This window comes from Excalfactoria chinensis, chromosome 5 (genome assembly GCF_039878825.1).
Source record: "Excalfactoria chinensis isolate bCotChi1 chromosome 5, bCotChi1.hap2, whole genome shotgun sequence".
NCBI classification, from domain to species: Eukaryota; Metazoa; Chordata; class Aves; order Galliformes; family Phasianidae; genus Excalfactoria; species Excalfactoria chinensis.
In genome coordinates, this window is record NC_092829.1 from 36,640,569 (window position 1) to 36,655,846 (window position 15,278).

General features: G+C 38.5%; 1 protein-coding gene across 1 annotated transcript in view; it reads right to left on the reverse strand.

Moving 5' to 3' along the window:
* The window catches only part of MICAL2 (microtubule associated monooxygenase, calponin and LIM domain containing 2), a 141,963-nt gene extending 126,685 nt beyond the window's left edge, over positions 1 to 15,278 (reverse strand). Inside the window, exons 1-3 of the mRNA XM_072338690.1 lie at positions 15,202 to 15,278; positions 13,615 to 13,641; positions 13,480 to 13,535 (exon numbers count right to left, since the gene is read on the reverse strand). The gene's annotated coding sequence lies outside the window, so the exon portion shown is untranslated. The remainder of the gene's footprint in view (positions 1 to 13,479; positions 13,536 to 13,614; positions 13,642 to 15,201) is intronic.

Consider the following 15,278-nt stretch of genomic DNA (forward strand, 5'->3'; position numbering starts at 1 on the left):
ACCCATATAAGGGTATTCTGTCTCCTAACTGGAAAAGATGCGGCATAAGCACGTTTTTATACACACAGCAAGTTCAAGAGACTACCATCCATTTAGCTTCATCCCACTTCTACCAACTACAGTGGTACTGGATTAAATCTGTATTTCAGTGATAAGAACTTAATTTCTTAGAACAAATTATTTTCTCTATATTCTTTGATATTCTTTCAGAAAGTGCTCAGACGACAGAAGAGTAAAGCTGTGGACAGAATAGAAGAAATGATCTCTAAGCTCTGTTACATAGTTTGCTATAACTTTCTTCACCTATATAATGAAGACAAACATGAGAATTAAAGGAAGGCAGGAAAGCAGTACTACAGCCACATGCAACTAAATAAGCTGATTCAGGTCAAGTTAGAGAGGCTTAGGAAGTGATTGTCCTGGTAGCTCACTCAAATACAGCAATAACAGATCATCTGACAATAACACTATAATGCAAATTAAATGGATAATCTTAAGTCATGCGAAAATGAACATTAAGGCACTCAGTATTGGCTCATCTTAAAATCCTTCTCTGCTTTCACTAGTTCTGAAAACTTCTGGGTGGCTTGTTGTATGTGGAATTAGAGTATAACAGAAATGGAACCATGTCTCCTACTGTTTTGACACATTGAATATACCTTTGATAGCAGACAAGTTGCTAACTACCAGTAGGAAACAGGGATTCAAAAGAAAATAAATACACATATTATCATCATTTAATCTGACTACCTGTCTAACATGGACTAGAGAATCTCACTTGATTCCAAACATATACTTCTACTTGCATTATAGTACACATCTGAGAAATAATTAAGTCTTTATTTGAAGTGCTCAGGTACTAGAGAGGTTTCTGCATGCCAAAGAAAACTGCACCAAGAACTAGTTTGCCTCAGAATACAAGAACAACAAAATGCTGCAGGTTATTTGTGGTTTGAATGTATCTAGTTTCTGCTTCCAAATTTAGAGTGTTTCTTCTGCTTGATTGTAGAGCTGGCAGTCGCTTTTCCTTTACTAGTGATTTGTGGCAAGTCCTGAGTCTGGGATTAAACAAATAAACTAGCCTTTGTTAGACTCATCCTCTGTAAGCACCAGTCGTGACAGATGTTAATATTCAATCATATTATTTAAGTGATTGTGCCTTATCAAGTGATTCAGGCCAGGTTTTATGAGCGATTCAGGGTCATCAGCATTTTCATTTTACATAGAATTGATACCCTTGACTCTGGAACAGCAAGACCCAGTTTATACTGGCCCAAAACCTACTGACCCAAGAACAACCAACCATCAAAAAAAAATCAGAACATCAGAACACCAAATACAACAAATAACATTTTGAAAAGTCACAGCAGTATTTTGTCTTTTCTAAGGAATTTAAACATTTTAGTAACTTACAGCTAATATTTTGAAGGTTTTTTCTAAGTCAAGCTGTATTCTCATCCTATTGATAGACCTGGTTTCTGTATGTTTTCTAAACAAAGGGACTCATTTGATTCTTGTTGCAATTATTTATATGGGGGAAGGCTATTCATTTAAAAGCATATGTTCTTATCTCAAACACTGCTGACAAATATGACAGTGTAGGTAATGCACCTTGAACAAAACCCAGCTTGTGAAGAAAGCTATTTTTAAAATAAAGAACTAGCTGTGATTGTATATGTTGCTTTCTTTAAGAAGCAACACAACAGATCTGTGTCAGACAGGGATCCCAAATTTAAACCAGGCAGCTCCAGGTTTCTGGTATGCAAAAATAATACCTATGTCTCAGTATTTAATGGGACTTTTGCATCTACAGATACAGTGGAAAGTAAGAAAGGTGCTTATGATGAAGCAGATGCATGAAGTTTTAATCTCAGTTCTTCACTAAGTAAACTTGGCTACTCCTCCTTTCTTCAACAGGATGTGAAGCATTTAGAAATATTTCTTTTATGTGAGAGGACCTTACTCATGTGATTACTGAGTTAAAAGGCACTGATTAATGATTGTAAAGTACTTTGATATCTTGAGATGAAAGATATTATGTAAGAATGATGATTTTATACCACTTAGTACTACTTTGTTCATTATGATGTCATGTAATGAGAAAGGAAGAAGTCTAAAACTAGGCATTCAAATCTGTCAAGGGAACCTGTATTCTGGCTGCAACTAATTTTCCACATCCATGTGGCATGATTACACCATAAACCTTCATCTTCTTCAGCATAAGGTAGAAGTGAAAGAAATGTTGCCCCCCGCAGTGTTTTTAGGCAAAATAAATGCATGTTTCAGAGGGGCAAAGCTTCTTCAATGGCATGGCCATACAAAAAGACTATCATTTAATGAAACAACACAATATAACCTCCACAATACGAAGATAAGCTGCAAACCATGGGGGGAATACCTTCATTTTGTACCTTTTGACTTCCAGTCAAGGTGCAAAAACTCTTCTGGCATCATTTTCCTGTTCCTGCCTATCATTAGTGAAATAAATGGAAGTGAACATCTACTGACCCAAGAAAGGCAGAGAAGTAAAATGAAAGAATATAAAACGAAGAGGGAAAAGACCCCAGAATATTTCTGTACCAGAAGTAGGAACAGAGTTCTAAAGTTTTCTCCCTTAATTTCTTATAAAAGCCTAGCACATTCTAGCTTCTTAAGTGCTATAAATTCTGCCCTCCCTAAGGAAAGGCTTGGTGTCCTGGAGAGCTCTAGGCATGGCAGATTTATCAGGACAGGGCTGTGGCATCCTGCCTAACTCCTCCGTTTCTCTGCAGCAGGTAACCCACTCATCTCAGACAGGCAGCAGCAAGATAGTACGTTCCTCCACAATATAGCCTCACACAGTGTATATAAATATATGACTGTATATAGGCATATAGAGAAAATATTTACACTGCTAAGTATTTGGATTATGAATACATAAATAAAATGAAGGCTACTGGAGCCACTGTAAACTAGCAGAGTTATACTAGCATAAGTACAGGGTGATACACTATATAATGTGCAAACTTACATCACTTGTTCTTGCTGTACCGAGCTATTCTTTTGGGAAAACTATCTTCAGTAAGTACTAGCAGCATTTAATCCCTTTAGTATGGCTCTGATACACTGATCACCAAAATCTAGGGCAGGCCTCTGAAGTTGCTGGATCAGGCTCTAATACTCCTTTAGATCATAATCCTGCAAAGATTTAACATTTACAAATAACTTTATCATGTGAGTAGTTAAATGGGATGTTGAAGGGTCAGGGTCAGAACTGGAACATGCAGTGAATTCCAGCTTAGGTTATATCTATCAAAGATACAACAGAAATAACATACAAGTTAGAGTGGCTTCTAATTGAACTTCATTCTCAAGAACACGTAACATTGGAGGGCTTAGTATCAGCTTAAATTCACCCACAACTATTCACTCCTATCTACTTCAAAGTGTTTTAATCAGTATGCAAAGCTAAGTACATCTGTTAGAGATATGGACCTGGGTTGTGGCAGTCTTATTGTGACACAAATATTCAGTGCTCTGTTGTAACTCAAGGCATTTTAGCATTTTCCCCTTCTAAGTCTCCATTCTTTAAATCTTCATCTTCCAAATCATCAAGCAGGAGCCATCAGCTAGTGTAGGTTTTCCCTTCTCTTTCTGCTTTTAAATTCCAGCTGGATAATTTAGAGGGCAAACACTGTGAGGATTTTAATTACAGCAACAACTAAGAAGAACTCAGAAACAACAAAGCTAAAAGAGAGAAGCAGCTCTTTAATTTAAAAGCTAAGCAAGGAGAGTTTACAGTCCTCAGCTGAGCTAGGCTACCCTGACCTGACCACCTCAAAAATGCCAGCTGTGGGTTTGTACACTTCCATTTTGCATAAAGCACTGGAAGTTTAATTGCAGATAAAATGTTTGTATTTGTTGAACAAGTCTTGTATGCTTTTGCAGAAGGAAGAAGAAACTGAGCAGTAAAAGATATGCCCAAACAAATTACATTCTAAAACCTCAGACAGACAGCAGAGGTGTTAGACGAAAGGATATTCTTTATCACTGCTATGTTTGATACTGTATAATTTAAAAAGATTACCTAATTCTCTATGGGCGTTTCCATTTCGGGATGTGTTTCAACCCTCTTGTTTTTGGTTTGACTTTTGACATTAGAAAGCCTCCGTTTTGTTGCTTTCACATCTTCCTTCAGATAAAAAATCACATAATAATTCAGGAATGAACACATAAAAGTGAAAAGTGTTCTGGAAATTTAAGAGAAGAAAGTCAAATCCCAAACATAATACCAACTATTTAGATCTGCCATCTGGTTTGCTCAGTTTATACATGAAAAATGAAAGCTAGTTACTGCATATATTTTTGTTTTCACTATGAAGAAAAACAAAAACAAAGCAAAAACAAGACCACATGAAAATCAATTCACCTCCTACCCCAGCAATTGCTGCTATTTTAATAGGTCAGTGTGTAATCAAGACTGAGATACTACTGGAAGAAACACCAGGCAAAGCGAGAGTGCGAATGGTTTTCTTGTTTAGAAATTCCTACCTAAATGAAAAATAAGTATAAACATACAAAACAGAGCAAGTACCACATATAGAAAAGAAATTATCTTTAGTATGTTACCAGGAATCTAATCTTGTACAGAATCTGCACTTTCTGTAAAAATAAATCTACCTGTTTTATCAATTATGTGTAATAAATACTTCCACTGGCAGTAGAAATACTCGTTATGTTTCCTTAGGAGTTATGACTCCTTATCATACTTCGTTAATTTCTAGCTGTTGTATAATGGGTCATCTCTTTTTCTTTTTTATAGGCTGCGGTGATATAATGCCTATAAAAGTAACATTAGGAAATGCAAACCACTTTACAACTGCATGTTCCTGCTATCAGAGAGTAGCTTCCCCAGCGAATTCACAGCTAAAAATGTCTTCTGTGCTTGTATATTGATATCACTGCTGATAAATAGAAGTCCTCTCTATCATTATGGGATTTCTGCTTCAAATTCAAGGTTTTAAAGAAACCTTTTCTTTAAGTCACTTTAATTATTCAATATCATTTCCACTATTTCTGAGGTCTTGAAAAGCTACAGAAGTCAGAAATACAGTAGCAGTGCCTAAAAGCAGAAAATAAACCATAACACAACAAAAGATACATAGTTCCTCAATGTAACGTTGGTCCAGTTCATTAAGATCCTTTATGTGCCTAAATGCTTATGGTACAAAGACCTGCAGTGGACTTTTCCTAATATTTTAAGTCAGTTTCTAAAACTTAGTTTAGATAAAAATAATAATTGGGAAAACAAACAAACAAACCTAAGGCACTAATTATTTATGTATCCTTCTATACTTTCTTACTGAAGAGTCAAGGAAGGGGGGTTCTGCACTATGGAAAATACCCTGTTAATTAGATTAGGACAGGAAATAAGAATGTTAATTTATTAGATCAAAATAAAAGCAGCAGTGTACAAGAACAGGCTGTTGCTTCCAACCCACTCAAGTTTGAAAAGAAAAAGAATATCCAAAGAAAAACTGAAAGTTTATTTCTTTTTTAAAAAAATCAGTTCTATAACTAATAACTACCTGTAGTTTAGAAAAAGTTTCACAAATGCTAGTTTAAAGTTATTTCTTAAAACATTATGTGCAGTGCAAGGAGTTCTCAGGAATTAAGGGGCACACCCACTAAGTAAGCTCAAATATCCCTGGTTTAGAAGAACTCATAAGCAGGAGATCACCTGACCAGCCCATAAAAACAGACTCCACTTTCATAGTTGTCTACATGATTAGTCCCATTTCTAGATTTCAATTTCAATTAAATTTCAAATTTAATTTCAAATTACTATGTGCCTAAGATGCCAGCCAGGAGACGTAACCAAGCAGCAATCAAATTCCTAATCTGAAATTCTCCAGTTCAGAAATCCTGCCCTGCTGCTTATCTGCTAATAAACAGCAAACGGCTGCGTATGAAATACCACCAGTCCCAAGCATACCAAAATCATTAATCATACACTTTTTTTTTTTTAAACAAAATAAATGTATTTTAATTTTCTGTTTAATTGCTGAGTTCTTCACATACAGCTGAGCAGGTTATTAAGTACTCTTCTGCAACCATAAGAGCTTGACATGTAAGCTATTTTTACATTTACTTTAAAGTAAAAAAAACAAACAAACAAACCAGAAGCTGGAGCTCAACAGCAACAACAAAAATATCAAACTGCTTACTGAATTGCATCATGGCTTTCAGCTAGGCCTATCGAACAACTTCAGCATGCACCATAAAAGGGATCTTCTATCAAAGGGAATTAAAGTAAGACAAGCAGGCTAAAACACAGAATCTCAAGAGATCAAAAAGAAAACAATTTGCTTGCCTGCAGGTAAGTCCCATTTAACTAAACTTCTAGGAGAAAAGCTACCACAAACAGAGCTTGAGATTTTCCATTCGTGGTACAATATATCCTCCTGATTTCATCAAATGGTTAATGACTGTGGATGCACATAAGGACAAGCAGACACATTCTGTTCTTAGCTAGAGTCACACAACCCAGATGTGAGCAACCAGAGCTTAGCTATTCTAACTCATTTAGTTCAAACATATCCAGTGTTTATAAAAGAACAGTGGATGTCCCGTACTTCTTCCACTGCTGCATCCCACCCATTCTCATAAGACAGATTGAAGGAACTATAGAGACAAGAACAACGGATACAGAGGAGATGTTAAATGAGATCCCTGCTTCCTTGGAGAAATGCTACAAACACAAGCCATAAGCGCTTAGCCAGTTCAAGCAGGCTGTAGCCCAGCCCCAGCCTCACACGTAGCCACTTTTTGCTATGGCAGGATTTCACAAGATTGATGAGGAGCAGAGCACAGCCACTGCCTTCCAAAACATTTGCAGAATGCTTGCATATAGTCCTCTGAAGGGGATTATAATTTTCTTAATGAGTACAGTTGTATGGGGAATACTTCAGATTTCATGAGGTATATTACAGCAGAGAAAACCTGCACACAGTCATATTTGTTGGGCACCAGATCTCAGAATGGAGTAAACTATTCCTCTCAGATTTCTACTGCACAGTGTGTATTTAAATACTGAATTACTCAATTGTGATTGATTTTAACTGTATCAAAGACTGTACATTTTCTTGAGAATACAGTTAGTATCCCTTATCTTCAAAGATGAAGTAACCCCTGAGAAATTCAGGCATTATTTTGGTAAATGGAAAGGTGGAACCTTCAAGTAGATGCCTCTGGAGCCACTTCCTTCTTAGTGCTCACTCAGCATGTAACTTCCACTTGCTTTCTTTCAGTGACCAAAGTGCCAAGCGCTGTGCTCTGCAAGATGCCTGTCACAGTGCCTGGATGAACTGCATTGGCCAAGAGCCCACCACTTCTGAAGGCTGAGTGGAGGAAGCGTGAGCAAGTCCTGCCATTCTCTGTGAGCCTCACTCTGCCTGACTCACCTTTATGATACTTTCCCCACCCCAACTGGTCGTACTTGCCCTCTGCCCTCTGCTCAGCCTATCTTAGTGAAAACCACGTGTTGAGCAAGCAGCTGTCTGTTGCAATCTCTCACCGGGAAGCAAGAGCCCATAGGGACTCAGGGCACCCTCCAGAACAGGGCAAAAAACTTCCTAAAGTATCCATACCTGCGACCTTGTTATAAAAATTGACTGTTCTGAAAGAACAGGGTTTATTCCTCACTGCCTCTTGTCTTCCAGCAAAGAACCTGACCCATTCAAACAGGCGCTGAATTACATGGCAAGCAGCCACAGAAAAGCTAGCACTTCAGGTTAGCACTCCCTTTCCCCTGCCCTGCTTTAACCTTTATAATCAAATATCAAAAAGAGTGAAAACAAACCGTGGCTGCAGCTATCGGTGCATTACATTTTCTGTCCTCACCAGCACATTTTATAGGTCACTGTTAGGCCAACAAAATATAACACAGTGTTCCTTTCCCTCTTCCCCACCATTCCTTTTTTTAAATTTGAAAACAGGTATCCTCTTCCAAGCTAAATACTTTTAAGTACTGAACTTCAAAGAAAAAGAAGGTCACAAGCTGACTCATCGATAGCCATAATAAGAGTGTTAAAGACCATGGACATTGGATCATGTAAGTTGTATGAATGCCAGATATGAAAGATGTTCATCACCCAAGAAAACAGGTGTATGTGTTCTTAAGGTTTACTATGATTAATGAAGTAATAAACATTACTGCAGGGGGAATTGTTCCAGGCCTGACCCTCCATTGCATGTAACCCATGTACACCTACACACATCTTTTATATGTGTGTTATACCTTGTATGCAAAATAAGTTTCCATATAATCAAGAGTAGATAAAGGGGACGCTTTTATGCCATTTTGTGCAAGGCATAATCTCACAGCAGTTGACTTCTAGAAGCTGACCTGCTGTTGCCGTTCCCACTGAAAGAGAAGACAGTTCTTCAAGGGTCTGAGAAACAGCAATAAAGATGCCTTATCCAAACAATTTAGATTCCAAGTGTTTAAAATACAATGTCCTTCATAGTTACTATCTGGCACCACCAGCTGGATGCTCTAAGTAACTAAGACCTAGATTTTTGCTACTTAAAACAGGAAATACCAAAGTGATTTTATGGTTTTGTACACTAATTTTCTCTTGCTGATAAAGTCTCAGCTCTAAATGCCTGGCATCTCTCACACAAGAAGATGACTCTGCTTAATTTCATGAATTTTGTTTTGTAGTCAAATGAAGTCTTGGAAAACCCAAACAACAGTTACCTGTATATTTTATGCTGTCTTATGCCAGTGAATACAACACATGCCCCAGTCCCACATGGAAAGGAACAATCTCAACTAACTTGCCCCTCACTTCTATGGGTACAAGTGCCAGCTGAGCTCAGTTCCTCCTCTTCCTACCATACCAACAGCATAAGCAGGGTGAGCAGCCAAGCACGGTGTGCCAGAAGCAACAGTGCTGAGAACAGTGTTTCACTTGGGCAGACTGCTGTAGCACGCTGCCATTTCCTGCAGGGCTGTCCCTCACATCTGGTCTACTGAAAGATAATATCACACAAAACAGTAAGGGAAAGAGTTTCAGAAATGTAGAGGAAATTTTTACAAAGCTTGTTCCAGTCCACAGCAAGCTAGCACTTCATAATTATCTTAAGCACTTGGCATATATCGCCTCTTATCTTACAGGAGGTGAGGTATGTAAGAGGTATGTGAGGTATGTAAGAGCAAATCATATTATTCCAGTGTACCTGCTGGCAGAAGAGTGGGTGAGGGTACCAATATAGGAGAAGCGTATAACTTAAGAGATGTAAAAACATTAACTTCTTAACACAAAGCAGCACAATCAATTGCACAGTAGGGTGCCGCTGTCCTCATTCCTTTGCCAGAGATAAAGGGTATGGATAACAAGAAAAGTAACCTCCTGCAGAGTCAGAATAGGTGTGGTGGTGGCAGTGCATTGGATCTTTGCTCCCAATCCTAGAGGCAAAATTGCTGTGTACCAACATCCCTTCTGTGCGAAACTGGATATCCATCTCTACTTAAAAGACAAAGTAACTCTGTTAGAAACCCAAGATGCAAAAGGTGAGTAACTGCCTGAGAATGGCTGTCTTACACTTGGTAAGCTCAAACTCCCAGCAAGCTTTGATCTGAGCAGAATCAGCCCCTAAAGCTTTGCAAAAATCATTTGCCCTTCCCAGTTCCTGTGCACTGCATGATGAAGGTACATAGTCCAGCCATGAGAAAGCAAGTCAAGTGGCACAGTGACAAGAACTGAGCACAGAAAAGGATAAGGAAGGCTGAGTCAGTAACACTAAGCAATGATTAACTTCAGGGCTCTTTGCTTTCGACATTCAGATCATGTAAAATGATGGTATTACTTCAGCGCTAGTCAGGCTTCTGTCCAAGCCCTTCCCTTCATAATCATGGAGGAGACATAGCATGTTAATAAAAAGCAAAAGTTGAAAATGAGTAAAAGACATTCAAAAGAGCTTCTGTTTCGATGGAAACATTATACCTACAAACAAACTATAAGATTTGGCATAAGAGAGGCCAAGACTGGAATAGCAGGAATGCTGCAGATCAAGATTAATGTGCATTGGCAGAGCTCAGCAGGGAACTATGTGTGGCACCTGTCTTCACCGTGCCTGCCTTGAGTTAGTGGCATTAATCTCCAGATTGCACAACCATAATATTCAATCTTACATTTTAAAACAATACTTCATGGATTGCAGTGTAAACTATAATGAGGGACATTTTATCTAGAAGAAACATTATACATACATGTAAAAAAAAAAAGCTGGATAGGAAAGCAACACATCTAAAAACATGTTCATAGAGAAAAGATTTTACCTATTTTTAACTCTGTAGGTGTGTAAAAATACTTACTATGTTTTGCTATTTGGATAAGCATTTAAAAGTCAAAAAGGGAGATAACGTTTTACTGTTGCAGTCACCTGAGGTGCTGTACAGTTCCTCTCAGATAATCTAAAGTCTTAGAAAGCCCTGGCACGTGCATTTCCAACAGACATTCCTAGCCTCTATTGATGCTGGACAATATGAAGCCCCACTTACAAATATCAGCAACAGACATCTGATTAGATAGATACCATTATGTTATTCAACCACCCCTAAATAGCTAATAGCTAAATAGCTAATCCCTTCTGAGAAAGAGGAGTAAGCATTAATTTGGTGACCATTACATGAGTATTATACTCTCTTTAGGACTGAAGCAGGTTTTACCGTGCTGTACTCCTTCCTGAAATATTCCTCACTAAGCCCTCACTCTATTCATGTAAAAACTCCTACTAATTTTAGTGGGTTGAGGAACAATTTTTTTTCTCCCCCCATCAGCTAAGATGAATTCTAAAGAGACAGAGTAGAGAGTAGATGCAAGGTTTTGTAGTAAGGATAATACTGGATTTTCACCATTGACCTTGCATGTTTTGTCTTGAAGACAATAATGAATATTTACATAACAGCTTGCAAATCCCACTGAACTGCTTCTTCTTAATTAAAATATATTCTGTGATAAGAAGTACCTCTAACTGTAGGCAGGGTATATCAGATCTGAATGGTTTCCATTTACTTTAAAACTCATTCAGAAAATGCATAGACAAACCTTTAGAGATGTTCTCATTCGTACAATATTCGCTTAAACTCTGAAATAATTTTGCAGTTAAGAGAAGGTTTCTAAGTCTTCTCTTTTGTTTCAAGAAGACAGACAGACAACTGTTATAAAAGCAGAGGACATGCAAGGTCCTGGTCTGCCAGAGGAATGCCTGCGCCCTCGTCACACCCACTAGATGGAGATATTTCCACAGCACATTCCTGGCTGGAATTAGCCTCCCAGGCAGCAGTCATCCCGAGCAGTGCGCTCTATCAACACCAGCTCGTATTCACATTTCAGATTCTCTAGTTTTGGACAGGAATAGTGTTAATTCAGAGCAGTAACTTGAAGTTCAGGACAGTCTGGAGAGAAGTAGCAATAATCTTTTAGGTCAGAAACAACAGAAGACCTGTCTGTGTCTGCAAATACAAACAAACAAACATGCTTGCACACACAGAAGCATTCAAGAAACCAAATGGAGCTACTTACACGTGGTAAGTACTCCTATCGTTCTTATCAGTAGCTAGCTCTTAAACACGAAAGACTTCAAGCACAGACTAATTTCTCAATGGCTCTTAGGTGCCTGGCACCGGTTAAACTTTTTAAAAAGTTTATTTTTTAAAAGAATATTTCAGGTTTGCTTTAAATCAGACACTTATGTAGGTGCATTCATGTATGCTGTCACAGAAGACTGTACAAGGTGTCAGAGATAACTAAAGAGCTGTCAATTACAATGAAAAAGGCAGCAGAACTCACTAATGCTGCTTGCTTTCTCTCTCTCCACTAAGCCTCTTTGGGTCCATAAAGTGCCATGCCTAAAATAACTGAAGAAATACTTGTTTGATGTTTGTTTTTTAAACTGCAGTCAAAATGTTCTGTGAATTTCAGGGGAACCTGGTGCTATTGGCACACAGGTCCTGCATGAACTTCACATACTCCACGGCACAAAACAGATTCCACAGACCTAGGAAACCATTACACGTACCACTGAGCTGACTCACTGCATAAACGTTATCTCTAATAGAGTACCACCACATTACCTTCACACACGAACAACACTGAGATCCTCTCTTAATTTGTGGAGCAAAAACTTCTCAAAGTTTAAAATGCCACTGGGCATTTTAGTTAGCTGTGAAGCAGGTAGACAGTACTAGCTACCTTTATACATATTTTTCCTGTACTCCAAAACAAAACATTTTAATTGAGGCCCAGCAGGTGTCGTTGAAGGCAAACTATGTTTAATGTTAGCATCATGAAAAGGCAGGACAGAAGAGTCTGCATGCTGTGCCCACAAAGACCTGCACCAACTGGCTGATCTTTCAGGTTGCATTCATCACTGTTTAAATGCACCAGCCACTGCCTCACTGTGCTTACATCCACTTCAGCAAGAAGCAATGAATGTCAGTGGGTGCAAGTGTTTCCTCATGGAGGAATTCAGTTCCATGCTTTTGCTCCACCCACATTTCCTTGTCAGATATCATTTTATCAGAGTACCCCTCTACTGCTGTTTGTCTCACAGCAATAACATGTAGTGGGGATATTGGTGGGAAGGTCCAACCTCTACTGCTGCCATACATCCACCTCTGATATCATGGGCCAACGCCATAAAACAGGAGGCATTACTTTCAAAGCAGTTCTCATATATGAAAACCTTAATCTATCTGGCTTATTAACTATTATTTTGCCCTAGACAGTGTCACTACTGGAGCCAGCTGGCAAATGAGATACAAGGAATGTCTGCTCATTGCCATATCTGTATTATATGTATCATAAAGGGATGAAGAGCGTCTTTCTAGCTTTCCAGAAGTGGTTTCAACAACAAGCCTATCAATGATCTACCTACTACAAACCGAGCAGATGTTGATTTGTTTTTAATGAAACACTGAAGATTTTCAACCATTGTTTACTGATCTGAAGTGGGGATAGAGATTCTGTATTTCAACTCTAGTTGTCCTAATGACCAAGTTCTGAAAATACTAAAAACTACTGTAGTTTTTGTAAAATTGTTTGCATTTATGGGCTATTATTTGACACTTGCTTATCAATTATGCAAAACCTACATGCACACTTCTGTAAAAAGAAGTTATGCTATTTTATTTTTTTTTTAAATCAGATAGCACTGCACTTCCAGAGTAGCTGGAGTAATTTGATGTGACAGTTTTGAGGTGTAATTTTGTCATTTGAGCACACAGAAGCACCGCAAGTAGGAATCAATCAAAAACACTGAGAATATTAATGCCACAGTTCACTATTTTAGCCAATGGCTTGGAGCGGCATTTAAACCATCACTGGACTTGTGCTAGAATACAGCAGTTTGCATGTGCATGTAGTTTGCATTTATGGTTGTTCAAATCTTCTCCATATTGAGAAATTCATGTGGGTAGAAAAGAGTCCTTACCAGGATTTGTAGCTTGTGCAAGTCAAAGCAAATTCAATATGCTGTACTTCTGTGGTCTGGAAAGGAGATACATGGCAGAAGTTACATCTGGTTTCTTGTTGCCACAGCTCTAGTGCTGTCTGGTAGGTGACTCACTGCTCCATCCATTCTGGTCACGAGTAGCTATGAGAATACAAAGCACACCATAAAAACAGGCACTGTAGATTAGTCAGGCCTTCCCCAGTTAAAAGCAGGAAACCCTCAAATCAAAAATACAGTTTACGGAGCAACAAAATAATGAGATCAAAGCATGTTCACAGTTCAAATGCACAGCTGCCATCTGGCCAAATAGTGTGCCCTTAAAACAAACAAAAAACTGTATTTGCATAATTCTATTTTTTTCCTGAATAGATGACAGCTGCCACGTGATGGCTGTTTTGGAAAGGACTGACAAAGGCTTTACTGGGTGGTTAATATTTCACAAGTCCTTGGCAATGATCGTACAGTTTCAGAAAATTTCTGGATCAGGCTTGATAAGGCCTAAAGGAGATGATGCAACTCCAAGTTTCACAGCTAAAATGAAACTAATGCAAGTTGTTCACTTACCTTAAAATAATAGTAATAATCTATCAGACCACAAATCTCACCTTCAGTCTACAATATAAAAGGCCCGCAGGGTGTTCACCTACATCTGTGTTACACTGGTTCTGATGTAGTGCAAAGTTAACTACAACTGTTACAATCAACTCTGTGTTATGCTCTCGTGTTTTTAAAGAAAGCCTCACAACTTTGCATCTTAAACTAAATACAGGGAAAATCAAACTAGAAAGAAACATGGTAACTCCAGAAAACTATTAAATTAGAATTTTCTAGGAACAGTAAATCCAGATGTAATGCCATAACAGGATGGAAAGTACCACAATAATAGTGGGATGGCAAAGTCTTCAGCCGCAGCAAATGAGAACAAACAAGCACAGCAGCCACAGATGCAGAAATGAAGGAAAGAACTGCTTTCCACTGAGAGGCCTCAGGTAGGCAATGGTTCTACTCTCACTGCTTTGATTTTTTTCTTTTAGTATTTCTTTCTTAAAGTTCCTTTCAGTTAAATACCGAACTGACTCAGCAAAATAACTCTGTGGTTTTTCATACCTAAGAGTTATTCAGTTCTGACATTTACAAGTTTCTATATTGGAAAGCCTCAGCGGGTAGGAATATTTTCTCTTACTGCAACTCAGAGTTTTATAAATTCAAGTGTTCCTGTAGAACAAAGATCAGTAAAAACAGGACAAGTTTAATACCATTATCACATCTTCATCTGCCTCGATAGCCTTCTCCCCATAATCCATTTCACACTGGAGCTAAACTTACTCCTTACATACTACTCAGTGTTTCTCAAGACTGTAGTACAAACATGCAAATTATTTTAGGCCGTAAGCACTCAGTTTGTCACTTCTTGTTATTCCACTCTGCCCTTGGCTGCTGTGGCACCTGGCCTTTCAAGCTGCTCTTAGCAGGGACTCACCGCTTCCAGAGCACAGTCCACTGCAGGCTGCCAGCTATGACCACCTGCAACGCTATAATATGATGGAAAGTACAGCAGCAATAGCAGAGTGGCACAATCCTAGGCTGCAATAAATGAGAACAAGCCCAAATGCAGCAGCCATAGGCACAGAAACAAAGAAAAGAGAAGAAAAAGATGGGGGGGAGGGGAGAAGGAACAACAAACAAACAAAAACTGCTCACCCCTGGAAGACCTCCTGTAGGCAGGGATCTCCAGCAAGATACCCTCACCTTCTCTGCCAACACGTAAAAGAGGTCAG